Consider the following 14414-nt stretch of genomic DNA (forward strand, 5'->3'; position numbering starts at 1 on the left):
ATGCACCAAACACCCTCTGAGCCCAAACCCCTTCCACATGTGCTTTTTTTTTACCATGAACAAAACAAACTGCAATTCCTCTTATAACACCAGATCTCTTTTATTATTCCCCCCCCCCCCACTCCAGACCCTGATACCTGCTCCCCTCTCCCTCCAATATCCACATGTAGGGGTTTTTTAACCCTTCCAAGCTGCCAGCAGTGGGGGGGAGGGGGGGGGGTTGTGTGTGGAGAGGAGGGACGAGGCTGTTTATTAAACGCCAACCATTCAAATTAATTCCCCTAATGGACTCGCTGACATCATGGTGTGCATTTAAATGAACGCTTTGTCATATTTCATAGCCAACCTGCAGCTCTCTGCAGAGCAAACCTGCTGGAAAGCCGGGAACAGCAGCAATGACGGGGACAAACCTACAGAGAGATAAATAAGAATGAAATACAAATCCCAAATGCAACATGGAGGGGGGGAAAAGAGAGCCCAGGAAGCCCTTGGGAATTTGGAGGTGCAAGCGAGAGCCCAGGCAGGGCAGAAGGAGCTGTGTGATGGCAGTGGGAGATGCTTTTCCACATGGGAGGAGGAAAAATCCTCTCACTGCTGGGGCAGGAGGCACCAGAGAACCTGTGGCTGGGATAGGGAACCCTTGCCCAGGCCAGCACAAAGCCACTGTTTCCCAGCTGGGGTCTGGGCTGTGTTTGCTCTGCTGAAGCCCTGGGGAGCCCCACCACGGCCAGGACCAGCCCCAGCAACCCCAGCTCAGCCACAGGGACCCAGCCAGGAGGGGAACCCCCTCCGTCCTGCATCCCCCTGGACCACCAATGTGGGGATGAGGGTGGAGGTGCCTGGCCAGCATCCCTCCCCGCAGCAGGGACTGGGCTGCTGAAACCCAACCCCTCCTGGCAAGCTGTGACCGCAGAGCTGAAGGTCCCAGCTCCTGGCAGAGCATCCCTGCTGCTCCTGAGTAAACAGCTCTTCCCCCCAGCACGCCTGGGACAGCCACAGGTTACTCACCTTGGCTTCAGCTTCAAGAGCTCCTGGTCCTTTCCTCCGCTTGATGGAAAATCTGTGTGCACACAGCCCCCGTGTGCTGCAAGCACCAGATACCTCCTGCTCATCTGGTTCCTCCTCTGCCCCCACCTTTAAGAGCTGTAGCAGAGATTTCTTTCCACCTTTGAGGGTCCTTCTCCTTTTCTCCATCCTGCCCCAGGCAGCTTCTGTGGGATCTGGAGGATGAGGAGGGGCTGGGGGAAACACTGCTGCCTCTCTCCTGTTTGGGACACTGGCATGACCAAGGGTGTTCACACAGCACGAGGGCCAAGGAAAGGGGGAATTTTCATGGTCCAGGACAGGGATGCAGGCAGCAGCCCCAGCCACATGTTTGGTACAGGCAGGAGAGCAGAGGGAGCAGCGAGTGCTGGCAGCCAGGTCTGCCCCATCCTTCCAGCCCCACTGCAGGCTGAAGGTCCCTGAATGTGGATTGGCCAAAAAAGCAAAAATCATAGGATCCCAGAAGGAAGGGACCCCAAAGACCATCCCATTCCACCCCCTGCCATGGGCAGGGACACCTTCCACTGTCCCAGGTTCCTCCAAGCCCTGTCCAATCTGGCCTTAGACACTACCAGGGACGGGGCAGCCACAGCTTCTCTGGGCAACCTGTGCCAGGGCCTCACCACCCTCACAGGGAAGAATTTCTTCCTAAAATCTAATCTAAACCGGCGCTGTTTGCAGAAGGTTCTCATTTAGGGAAACATCTGGAGTCAGCATTTCTCCCCCAAAGGGCAGCGAAGGGTTCAGAGGACACCAGCCCTCATGCTGGGGAGGAAGAGGAGGAGGAAGAAGCCCATTTTCCTTGTCCCCCAAGGAAGGGACACGACGTATTTGTGCTTGGTGTCTGTCACCTGGCCTTGAGTGAGAAAGGCACCATCCCCCTGCCAGGGAGAAGCATGAAAACCCCTTGGAACCCCAACCAGGAGAACAGCCCCTCCAGGTCCCAAAGCCATGGGTGCCAAGCAAGTGTTGGCAATGCCCAAGGTCCTCCCAGGGCCAAGGAAACACCCAGGTTTGGCTGAAGGACTCTGGGGACCCGAGGGGACAGGAGGAGCAGGGATGCTTCTGGTCCCCTGGGCTGTGGGTGAGTAGGGGAAATGGTTTACAGAGGGACAGCACACCGGGGACACGGCTGCTGTCACAGCACAGCCAGGGGACGTCACTCCTTTTTCCAGGTCCTTCTGGGCCTTTTCCCCGGCTGTCCTTGGCCCCAGAGCAGGAGCATCCCCCAGCCAGCAACACGTGGGGTGCAAACAAAGCCCTTCCTGCCACCCTGGGGCATCACAGGTGAGGAAAGGTGCTGTCCCGTCCCATCCCGGCCCGGGCAGGTCCCCAGGAGCCGGCAGGGCCGGGCTGCGGTGACACTGGGCTGCAGTGACATCTGCTGGGCTCCCACTCGGGTCCCTCCCCCCCAGCCCCTCCGGTCCCGAGCAGGACCCGCTCCCGCGCTGAGCCCGGAGTCTCCAGCCGGGGCTCCGATTTTCCAGCCCCAATCCCACCCTGATCCTCTCTCCGGGTCCCACTCAGACACCTCCACACCACATCCCTCACCGCCAGCTCCAGGGAAAGCCTCCTTTGCCTCGGCCCGCGGAGAGGGGCAGCACCCCCAGTACCCAGCACCAGTGGGAGGGGTCCCGGGGGGTGGTCTCGCTGCTCCTGAGGAGACCAAAGGCCTGAAAAACCTGCATTAAGGGAGAAAATGCACAAATTAGGAGTGGGGAGCAGGGACTGGGGAGGGGGGGGGGGAGTTGTTTATCTAGAGCTGATTTTGATTTTCCTCTTTCAAATATCAGCAGGATGCTGAGCCTCGCCTCGTTATGCAAATAGAAGCAATTAGAGCTCACCCAGGCTCTGCCCACGTGATGGTTTATGGCACTCGCAGAAATCCTTCCTGCTGCATGAGAGGAATAACAACAGCTCCCCGTGCCTGCTCCAGCCCTGCCATGGGCAGGGACACGGGAGGGCTGTGGACAGGAGCCCCAGAGCTGGGACAATTCCCCCATCACCACCCCCAGGTCTCCCAAACTTCTCAGAGGAGGATTTTCCAAAGGAAGGGTCTCCTCCTCTTCCAGGGATACACCAACCCTGCCACCAGCAAGGCTCACTGGCTCTTGGGATGTGAGAGGAGGAGGAATGGAGGAGGAAGGCATCACTGGGAGCAGCTCCAAAGCCTTTTCCCCACCAAGCCACAAAGTCAGCCCCCAGCAGGGCATCGCTTCGCTTTGGCACTTGGGTCTGAGCGGGTGCTCTTTGCTGAACTCCAAAGAAAGAGGCAAAGCCAAACATCCTAAATTCCCTGCACTGGGTTTAAAAAGCACAGAAAAGTCACCCCCACACCAGCCCCAGTCCCACCTTGGCCGCAGCAGGGGCTGGTGGTGGCTCCATCCCCTTCCAGCACTTCACCTCCCCAGGGCCATGCACCGACCTGCAGGGACCAGACACGGGAGTGTAAATCAGGCTCCCATAAATCCATCATCTCCCTCCTGATTTACATCCAGGTAGCCAGGAGGATTTATTCCCAGTACCTGCCTTGAGTTTCCCACCCCCAGAGGAGCACGGGGGAAAGGAAAAAAGACAGGCTCTTTCAATATTGATCTCACTCCTAAATCTCTTTTTTTTTCCTTCTTCTTTGGATGCAAATGGAGATTGATGAGGCCAGGCCAGCAGCTCCTCACCTCTGAGGGTCATTTCTCTGTGCTCCCGGGGGAGGAGTGGGCAGTAGGATCCCACAAGCCCACAGAGGCCATCACCCCCTCATCCATGGGCAGGAGAGAGCTCCCAGCACCTGGGTCAGCCCAGAGACACTTGCTGCAATGTGCGATGAGGAACATCTTCATGGATGGAGCCGGATGAGGGACATCACCATGGATCATTTCACAGTGATACAACATTAAACCCAGCAAGCATCCCTCAGGAAGTCTCCAGCCTGCATCCCTGCTCTGCCTCCATCCGTGACTCCACCCCTGCATCAGCAGCTCTTTCCAGGACTCCTAGGTTGGAAGAAGAGCAGGGAGCCCTTTCCATCTCCCCAAACCAAAGATACTTCATCTCATAGAGGGAGGCAGTCTTGGAATTCTGCAGCCACCGGATGGTTTGGGAGTAAGACCCTCACACCCACCCTGAAGGACACCCAAAGCTTTAGGAATTACCCAGGCATCCAGCAGGAGCCGCAGGCAGCAGGAGCAGGCAGGGAGCTGGGAAAGGGCTGAGTCAGCACCCGGAGAGTCGCCCCCAGCCAGGCCATTCATCAGGCAAAGGTTGGGAAGGAGCTTTTCTTCCGTAGCAGAGCCGGGCAAATAATTCATAGTGGATAAATAATTCACCGGGAGTTTAGCCGTGCTCTGGCAGAGGATTGCCTGCGAGCTGTTAGCAATTATCCCGTGTTTATTTGCGGTCCGGAATTTTTAGGTGAATTATTCAGACAAGCCGTTGCTGGGCTGAGGAAGAGCCCGGGGAAAGGAGGCGATACCTGAAACGACAGGAAAAATCATCGTCAGGAGGAGTTGGTGGCCGCGGAAGGCGCGGAGTTGTTGTGATTATTTAGCATCTGTGGCGCCGGGAACACCCAGCGCCGCGGCCCCGCGGCCGGAGGCGACGCAGGAGCGGGCGGATGGATGCGGAGGAGGCACCGGATCGTTGGGTTTCCAGCCGCTCCGTTCCCAGCCAAGAGCCCCTGGACATCCCTGTGTTTTCTGTTCCCTACCAGCGAATTCCTCTGCTCAAGGAAGAGGAGACGAAGGAGAGAGCGCCAGCAGAATAAATTCAGATTTCTGTGCGGATGAGCATCTCCCAAATTGTTTTAATGAGGCGTCTCCCTGGTTCTCCCAGCTGCAGGGATGCTCGGCGGCTCTTCCACAGCCACGCAAGCCCATGTGGTGGGGACAGTGGTGGGGACACCCACACGTGTCTTAACTCATCCGAAGTCATCAGCCAAGGGCTTGGCCCCCACTACCTGCACTGAAGACACACAGAGATGGGCTTTGGGGGGAAAAAAATACCAAAAAACTCAATTCAAGCAAAAAAGAGACATTTTCTTGAAAGACAAAGCAATGCTTCCAGCAGGAAGTAAGAGGAGCAGCGATGCAGGGACATGGGGAATGTCACAGAGAGGCTTCTCAGGCTCCAGACACTGGACCTGCTCCGAGGGAGGTTTGGCTCTTCCCTTGCCTGGAGCAGAAGATCCTCTACAGCAGTGAGGAGGACACCAGGCAGCTCCATCTGCTCTTCATTCCCAGGAGATGAGACTGCTGAAGGAGAAGACTCAAGGCCAGGTTGGACAGGGCTTGGAGCAACCTGGGAGTTTGAAAGAGATGATCTTTAAGGTCCCTTCCATCCCAAACCATCTGGGATCCTCTGAAGACTCAGACCACACAGGGCACCCTGACACCTTCCCAAAGGCACAGCCATGGATTCCAGCAGTCAGGCTGGAGTCACCTCTCTTCAACATGAAGTCACCACTGGAAGTGAAAGGACCCTAAACTTCCCACCTGCCAAGAGAAGCTTGGCAGGTGATTCCTGAAAACATCCAGATGGACTGAAGAGTCTAATAATAGTGATAAAATCAAATACAATTGCACAGTTGGATATTTTTAAGCCCATCATGCAATATTGAGGGTTTAACTCACATTTACTCCTCAGGGCTGATGTCCCAGAAGCATGACCAAGTGTCCTTGTCCCTTCCCACGGTGGGAAGCAGCTTTGGCAGAGCTGGCAGCCACTCTCCTGCCTTCCCAGGGCCACTCCAGGTCTGCACAGTGCCCAGGGACACAGCAAACCCCTCTCCCCTCTCCTTTGGAGGGATGTGTCCCGGTGCCATGGTCCCCACACACGGCACAAAGCGTCCCCCCGAGCCAGGAGCTTTGGCAAACTCCCCTCCTCACCGACTGAGGCTTTGCAAGGCTCCTGAATTAACAAACCTGTCTCTCCATGAGCCAACTGCTACAGGCTCCAGATCAATGGAACAGGTGAAAAAGAAGAAAACCGAAATAAATTTGCATGACTGTTCCCTGACGGATGTTTGATTCCACAAAAGGAACACGTCTCCTCTGGCTGGGCTGAGATCCTCAGCAATAACAGCCGTTCTTGTGTTTTCTCTTGAATTGCCAGTCATGCATTTAAAATTATTTTTAAAAAGAGAAAGGAGAAAAGTGATCACCTCGGGAGATGCTGACTCGGAGGCACAGTCCCATGGGGAGGAAGGAGGTTGCAGACCCACACCAGCTGATTTCCAGGCTGCCAGAGCCCACCCAAAGGAGGATGAAGCCCACAGATTTTTCCCACTGACTGGAAGGGACTCGCTTGTGGATGTCACCCACTGCCTTCCTCCAGATGCTCCTCACCCTCACCTGCTCCCTGCCAGCTCCCAGGATGTTCAAATGATCCTCAGCATGCAGCCATTTCCATCTCAGCTGGGACAGCCTGGACAGTCTTGGTGAGTTAATCCATGATATTTCACCCAGATTTGACAAGGGAGTGATTTATTACATACTGCAGACTGGCAGGGGGAAAAGCCCAGCAGGAGCGACATGGCAGAGGTTCGGGAACAGGGAAAAACCCCAGGGCTCAGAGGTCCAGGAGAGTTTCCTGCTCCCTTCTAAGGCTGCCCAGGTGCCTTCATCATGCTGGGTAGGAAGACTGGAGGTGGAAAAAGCCATTGAGCACTGGGAAGGAGAGCCAGTGGCCAGGAATGGTGATGGGGACACTGGGGACTCCCTGACCAGCTCACACCAAGCCTCTCTTCAGGTACCAATGGCTCTCCAGTCCTTGCTTGGTCTCTGTCCACTGCCTTGGCTGTATCCCCTTTCCCAGGGCTGGGGGACAAGACCCAAAGGAACCACAGAAGGAACTTCAGTATCCACCCCACCGCTGAGCCAGGGGCGGCCCAGCTCAGCCCCTTGCCGGGGCTGGGGTCCCCATGAAGACCTCTCTGGGGTGGAGAGTCCTGCTGATGCCAGAGGGTCCCCTGGGATCTGCTTGGCTGCCTGAATGCAGCTGGGCTGGGCTGATGGGAGCTGCAGCCAGGCACTGGCACATAAATGCACCATCCCAAGCCTGTGGTGGATCAGGGAGCAGCCCATGGACACGACAAAACCTGCCCTGCTCCATCCCATCCTGTCCCACCCTACAGGAGCTGGCTCACCAGGAATCCCCCACATCAGTGCTTCACCAGTGATAAATAAGGGAGGAATGTGGTGGCTCTGGCTCCAGGATCTGCCAGGTTTTTCCATCAGAGAAGTAAAACGAGGACTCTGGAGGTTTGGGTGCCCTCACCCCCGCCAAGGCTTCCCCCTGTGCCACTGCCAGCCCAGGGGTGACAACGAGGGTGCCCAGAGCTCCTGTTCCTGGATGGCCCCAAGGATAGGATGGGGCACAGCGAGGCACCTCAACACCCCCAGGATGGAGGGAGAAGTACAGACAACAAAAAAGAGCTTTTATACAAAACACAGATCCATCCCAGCTGATCTGAGAGGATAGGAGAGGGAGGAGGGAAAAGCAGCAGCTGGGATTTTGCAGAACAATGTGGAGAGAAAGAAGAAAGAGGGAGGAAGATGAGTGCGGTTGGGTCGCCTGTAGTTGTCAGCCCTTTTCAGGGGGAGGGCAGCGGGAAAGTCAGTGATCAGCCAGATCTGAAACCAGACAAAACTACTTCCACATGCCAATAAAACCCCGAGTGTGGAGGGTTTGCAGGGCTCTGGGGCCCCCATGCTGCCTCTAAAACAAACCAGAGGAGCTGGGAAGCTCACCCAAGCAGGAGCTGGGATGTGGAAGGGAGCGAAGTGATGGCATCTGACCTTTCCTTCCTCATCATTCTCCCCCTGCTTGCCCACTGCAGCTCATCCCTCCTGGCATTGTCTGTATCAAAAGGACGCGTGGAAAACAACTGGGCAGTGCAGGCATTGCTTGGTGGGGCTGGTGATGATCCTGGGTCTCCCACGTGGGTCACTTGTGAGCTGGGTGGGCGCCAGCATGTGGGATTGGAGGGCTGGAAGCATCCCTGCTGCCATGAGACAGCCCCACCCCGGGGAGCCTGATGGTCCCAGCCCTCCCCGTGCTGGGATGGGGACATTCTCCAAGCCACAGATGAAAGAGACGTGCTCCCACCTGTGTCCCACCGTGCGGTGACCTCGGCTGAGCCTTTACCTCACCCTGGCTGAGTCACGCAGCCGTAACTCCCTGTGCAGGCACCGGGACCTGGCTGGAGAGGGAAGCAGCTGCCGCCTGAGCCGCGATAAATCACCCCAGCGAAAGCACAGCACCCACCGCCTGCTCCCGGGCTGTAAATCTGCAGGAGCAGGAACCAGATCCTCTTATCAGGAGAGGCCACATCCCTCTCCTTCCCCAGCCCCGCTCAGCCCTCGTGCTGCCCACGTGGGATTCCTGGGGAGAGGAAGAGGATGCTGGGTTACCCTGAACTGCCGGCAGTGCCCGCAGCCTTATCAGGCACCACCTTCCCTCCCGAGCTCTGCAGCCCCGGCTCTCGCTCCCACAGTCAGGGGGATCATCACCTCCATGGCCAAGACCCAGTTCCTGTCCCCCAGCCTCGAGGAAACCTCTTCATCCTTTCCCGTTAGCCCAGCAAGCACAAGGGCGGGACAACTGTAATGTTTTCCTCTTTGTTACCAGAGTTTAAGAAACCTTGGACACCTCGATCCTATGGGAACATCCTGTTCTCTGGGGGATTCAGGGGGCAGAACCAAAGGCAGCGATTCCATCCTCTCTGGACATGGGAGAGGAGGCTATTGAGGAACACGTCCAAGGTCACACCAAGGAAGGTCCTTGGGCATTTTGGGCATGTTTGGAAACTGAGGGGCTCGCCAGGCAGCCTGGAAGTCATTGCCACACACAACTCCAAGAAAGGCTGCACCCTCGTTATGTTAATTAACAGTGGAGAAGAAAACCAAGCACAGGTCTGTGCCCCATCATCCCATTCCACCAAGGCAAATTCATTGGGCTCTACGGCCTTCTCCAAGGGAAAGGGTGACCAGAGTGACTGCAGAGGGTTCGGTTTGTAACCGGGCAGAAACACCAATTTAGTGTAGTGGTTTGGTCCAAAATACTCATTACTGTTTATCTTCTGTGAGATAAGAATGAGGAGAAATGCAAAGCAGGCACCAAACCTGAAAGAATATAAAGAAGTTTACTAACAGACCTAAAAGAGGAAAAAAAAATTATACCACACCTTTAGAACTCTCCTCCTCCCCCCACCTTCCTCCCTTCTCCCACTGACAATGGAAAAAGACAACCCTTAAGATGTTCAGTCTGTTTACCACTTCCATAATAACCTTGTTCAGTTCATTTAGAAGGAAGAGTCTCTCTGCCTGCGTGTGAGTCCTTTCCCCCGACTTGCAGCTTTTCCCACAACTGCTTTCGAGGGTCCACTCTTGAAGTTTCTTGGGGTACAATTTTAAGGTTGAGCCGTTCAGAAACAAAAACAGAGGCCCTTCTCCTTCCCTGGGAGCAAAGGGTCTTCCTCATCTTCATCTTTAGGACTATCTCTGGGAGCATCTCTAGGGACTGAGGTTTTCTCCTTTCCCATTTGGAGCAAAAGTCCTCATCACTTCCATCTCTCCCTGTCCAAACTTCTCATGAAATTACAGCTGCATCAGCATCTGCCTATCTCAGTGCAGGTGCTTTTGCTTACGAGCTGAACACTCCACCCCCCAGATCTTCATGAAATTACAACAGGATACTCTGATATATCACAGCTTCACAACAGACTTTCAGCTTTAAGCATCTCCTCTCTCTCTTCCCTCAGGTTTCAGCTCTTCACAGCAGTAAAAGGGTTAATCTCACCTCGGCCTTGCAGCTTTGCAGCTGGAATGTTGAATGTTGCTTATCACCGTGGAGGGGGGAGAGCCGAGCCGCTCCGGCTGCCCACGGCAAGGCAGTGGGTGGGTGTTCCACGGATGGAACAGGTCCATCGACTCCAGGCCTTTGAGTATAGGGAGGGGGAGTTTGTCTATTCTTAAGTGTGGATCACAGAGGTGGTCACAACTTTAAGTGGCTTAGAGAATTGTCCATATTCAAGCTGGCCAGCTGATAGGTTCTATCAGGTCCCAGAGGAAGCTGTAAGCACCCCTTAGCAAGGACATCCCTTCTGGGACTATGCCTGCTAACCTATGACATTGACTTACAGAGGGTGGAAATTCAGGGTCTGCTCCCGACCATCAGAGCAAGGAGATGCTGGTACATAAGAAAAACAAGTGTGAAACACCAACTGCTCAAACCAGAGCAGGATCCTGTGGCATGGTCACCAACAATCACAGGAGGTGACAGTCACACCAGAGCCCTGCTATAAATGAAGAGAGACACATCCTGATTGGAACAACTGGGCACAAGTCAGAGCCTGATTGCAATGGGCTGCTCACACATTTGCTGACCAGCTGAGCCGTGCTCCCACACAGCTTGTAGGGCAAGGGTAGGATTATGCTGGAAATGGGAACAGTCCTCAAAATCATAGCCCCTGATCCCAATGGAGTGGGTCACCCTCCCCATGGCAAAGCCAACAAGGCAAAAAATGGTAATGAGAGGTTTGGAGTTTGAAGGTAGCACTGAACAGCAGGTCCAAGGTGCAGAGAAATGTTACCCCGAGTTTTAAAAAAATAAAACCTAGTGCAAACATCAGAGCTCCTGCAGGAGGCCTGGGGAAAGCCCTGTCCTCTCCACTGCTCTTGGTCCTCTGAGATTTTCTCCTGTTCTGTTCCCACCCAGACGAGCTCAGTGATGCGCTGCATCCAACGCCCATGAACCATGTGGGAGCCAGGAGGCTGGAGACATAAAATACCTCATCACTTTTGGGAATACCAGCTACTGTCATGAACAGGGCTTGAGGAGCTCAGCCAGGCTCACTGCACCAAGCCACAGGCTTCTGAGAAGAAAGCTCCAATCCCAGAGAGATTTCAGGAAGCCACCCAGCTCCATCCACACTGTGACAGGACCTGATGCACCCCAAGGCTTTGCTGAGCACGGCCATCCTGCATGGTCACTGCCCCCCTGGAGGGAATGGAAACCACAGCAGGATTTTATGATGGCATTAAACTCAATGTTCCCAGCACCTTGGGAGTGCAGGACCTGCTCAGAAGGGTTATTTCAGCCTGAAGGGCAGATTTACCACAAACAAATCTAAATGGAGAAGCAGCCGGGGGGGTTTTTGCACCTTGTGCCAAGAAATGTTGGGGCCTCCAGCATGAGAGGGGCACAACTTGCTCCTTCCTCTCTCTTCTCTCTTTCTTAGTAAATTAAAAATAATGGTAGTAAATGCCTCTTGGCTTTATCCTCTCCCACCAGAGCAGATTCAATTAGCAGCTTCCCTGAGTGGCAGAGGTGTGATTTACTCCCAGAATGGGATGTATTAAGATGCAGGGCAGCAGGAAGTTTCCATCTGCCCCCCAACCAAATTCCCCAACCATTCCCACACTGAGGATCAGATAAGCTTTCCTGCTTCCCTTCCTCATTAATGGGTTTTGGAGGCACAGCCTGTGGTTTTGTTAAAGAAGCCTTGAGGACACATTCACCTGGGAGAGCTCACACCGGATTCCTTTCTCCACATATCCATGGGATGCTCTCTACATCCAAGCATCCCCCAAAAGCATGTTAGTACCCACCAGCTGGGCACAAGACGCTTCATACCCCCAGCTGGCACCTGCTGCTGACACCAAAAGCACCCCAAAATAGCCCAGGCCCAGAGGGAATTCCCATGGTGGTGGTAGGCAGCTGAAACCTTAACAGGTCCTGTATGAAAACAGCACCGTGCCTCATATGAGGGGGTTCAGCCCCCTCAGAGGATGCAAAAACCAAGTTGTTCCCTTTCCACCCACATCTCATCCTCCTGATGCCCAGGGATGGGTTTCCATACCACATCCCAGAGCCGAATACCCAGCGTGTGCAACTGCATCCAGGGAGGAGAGAATGATGCTCCACCATGATGCTCCACACCACTCACACCAAGCCCCCTGCATCCCACAATTCCCATTTGATTCCCCTTTAAAGGGGCTGTAATGCAGTGTGTATTTATACTTCAAAACAGCTTGTTTGTGTAATTGCCAAAAAAAATGTTAAAAAAAGAAAAGACACAAAACAGCCCTGCTACAATGACTAATTAGCTCGCTCCTGCCTCGTCCCCTGTAAACAAATGTATTTGTAACCAATTTGCAAGCACTTTGCATAAGGGGCCCAGAACACTCGTGCCTGTTTGATGCATTTTGACATTAATTTGATAATAGCGGCTTAACAAGGAATCCAGGCTCCCCAGCTATAAATATGCTGCTTTTCCACTTCCTTTTATCTGCACAGTGAAATAATGTTTTTCCCCCTGCTGCAATAACCACCATCCAACCCTTTCATGAATGCCCTTTATGTCCTTTAGCATTTTCAAGGCTGCTTCGCTTTTTTTTTTTTTTTCCTCCTGCTGGAGAAAGTAAAAGGGTTTTATTAGTTGTATTTTTAATTCCTGTTCATCAGGGGGAAGGAGAAGAGAGGACAGTGATGGTGCTCTGATAATGCAGCTTCCAGGAGACAGGGAGGAGAGACTTGTTTGTTCAGAAATATTGCTCCATCCATTTGTGTTTCCTAGGAAAAAGAAAGCTAATCCTTTTCCTTCTCTTCTCCACTCACCATGGGTCTCTCTCACCATGCAAGGCTTCACCACCACACCAAAAACCAAATTCAAGCAGAGTGAAAATGGGAATGGGACCCTGGAGTCCACTCTGATGGTAATCAAAAAGCACAGAAAGGGCAGGATCACGGGGACTGAACCAGGGCTATGGCTCATCCATGCCCTGACACCATCATTTCTCCTCTCCTCCTGGTCCTTCCCAAGATTTTCCACTTCTCCCCATGGTCAGAACCTCGCTCACACACCGGTTCTCCCTTGTGCAGTGCAGGTATCCTCCACCTCTGCCTCACCTGCCAGCCCCAGGGAGAGGCCAGCTCTGGGGCTGGGAAGTACCAAGCCCAAAATTAGCACCTTGGAAATTGTCAGCTGCATCCTGTGGCCACAGACATCGTTCAGCCTCCGGGAGTTGAAGCAGTTTGGCCTCCCTCCTCCACACTCCCTTTTCCTCTGCCTCCACCTTGGAGCCAGGGATGTACAAACTGCTCCCAAATTGACCCAGGCGGTGAAGTTGCACTTGGAGCACAGACCCAGGGGACTTCTCCTCCTGCCTCTCCATTCCTGGAGACCTCCCAGAGAATGTCCCAGCAGGTGGAAGAACCAGGGCCTTTTGCCCCCATTCCCTGACATCACTGCTCCATGTGCCCACATCATGGCTGGGCAGGTGAGGGCAAACCCAGAAGCACACCGAGACATCCAAACAGAGAATCTCTCCCTGTGCCAAGCTGAGCTCTGCACCCTCAGCATTCCCACACCTCCACTCCAGTTCTCCTTCCTGGAAACTGAGTCAGGTCCCTCCTTGCCAAGAGATAAGCTGGCAGAGGACAGGAGATCAGTACCAAAATGGAAGAGGGATGCTCTGCACAGGCTATCCCCGGGTTTTCCCCCACCAGTGTTTCATACTGACCACAACCCCTCCAGCCATTTCCCCAGTACTCCCCTGGGATCATGAATTCCAAAACCCCACAGCAAGTCCCGGCAGTAAGATTGAGGCTTAGCAGAGTCCAAAAGCACATTTTTTCCTCAGCCTCCTCCCTCCTTATCTCCTTCCTCCCTCCCCCCAAAGCACATTTAGATAAATGTTATTGGAACAATAAAATCCATAACTTAAACACAAGCACAGAAGGGATGGAAGGAGGGTCTCCACTCCATGCCTGGGTGAGCAGACCTGCCAGAACAGAAAAACAGGAGAGCCCATGATCCCCTCTGGGAATAAAACCTTGGATCACTACAGGCAGACATCATAGCACAGAGACTCTCCTACAGTCCCACCCCAAGTCCTGCACAGACTCACTCAAACTGATCACACCCCAATTCTGAGGCCCTTCTCTACTTCACCTACCTTCACCTGGGGTGAGTTGACTTAAGCACATGAGTACATGAGCTGCACTGTTTTCCACCAAGCTGCTCCTCCTGTGTGTTTGTGGATTTTCTTAAACCCAAAGATGCTGAAGCCTGGCTTGCCCTGTGTACCACTATCCCTAGGAACAGCAACACAGAGACAGCTCAACAGGATGCACATTTTCTTGAGCATTGATCACACAGACGAGCCCAGGGGCTGCATGGCCCCAGCACATCCATCCCCCTCCCCTCCAGCCCCTCAGTGGGGGTGGCAATGCCCTTTCAGCCACCACTGCAGAGCCCCAGGATCCAGGGACCAGACATGGCTGTCAGGGCAGAAGTGCTGCTGCCAGGGCAGGTTAATGCCCGAGCAGTTTTGTTCACCACGAGCAGCCCATACTGCCCATTCCCACCATCC

Source organism: Coloeus monedula (assembly GCF_965178545.1).
Source record: "Coloeus monedula genome assembly, chromosome: 16".
Classification (NCBI taxonomy): Eukaryota; Metazoa; Chordata; class Aves; order Passeriformes; family Corvidae; genus Coloeus; species Coloeus monedula.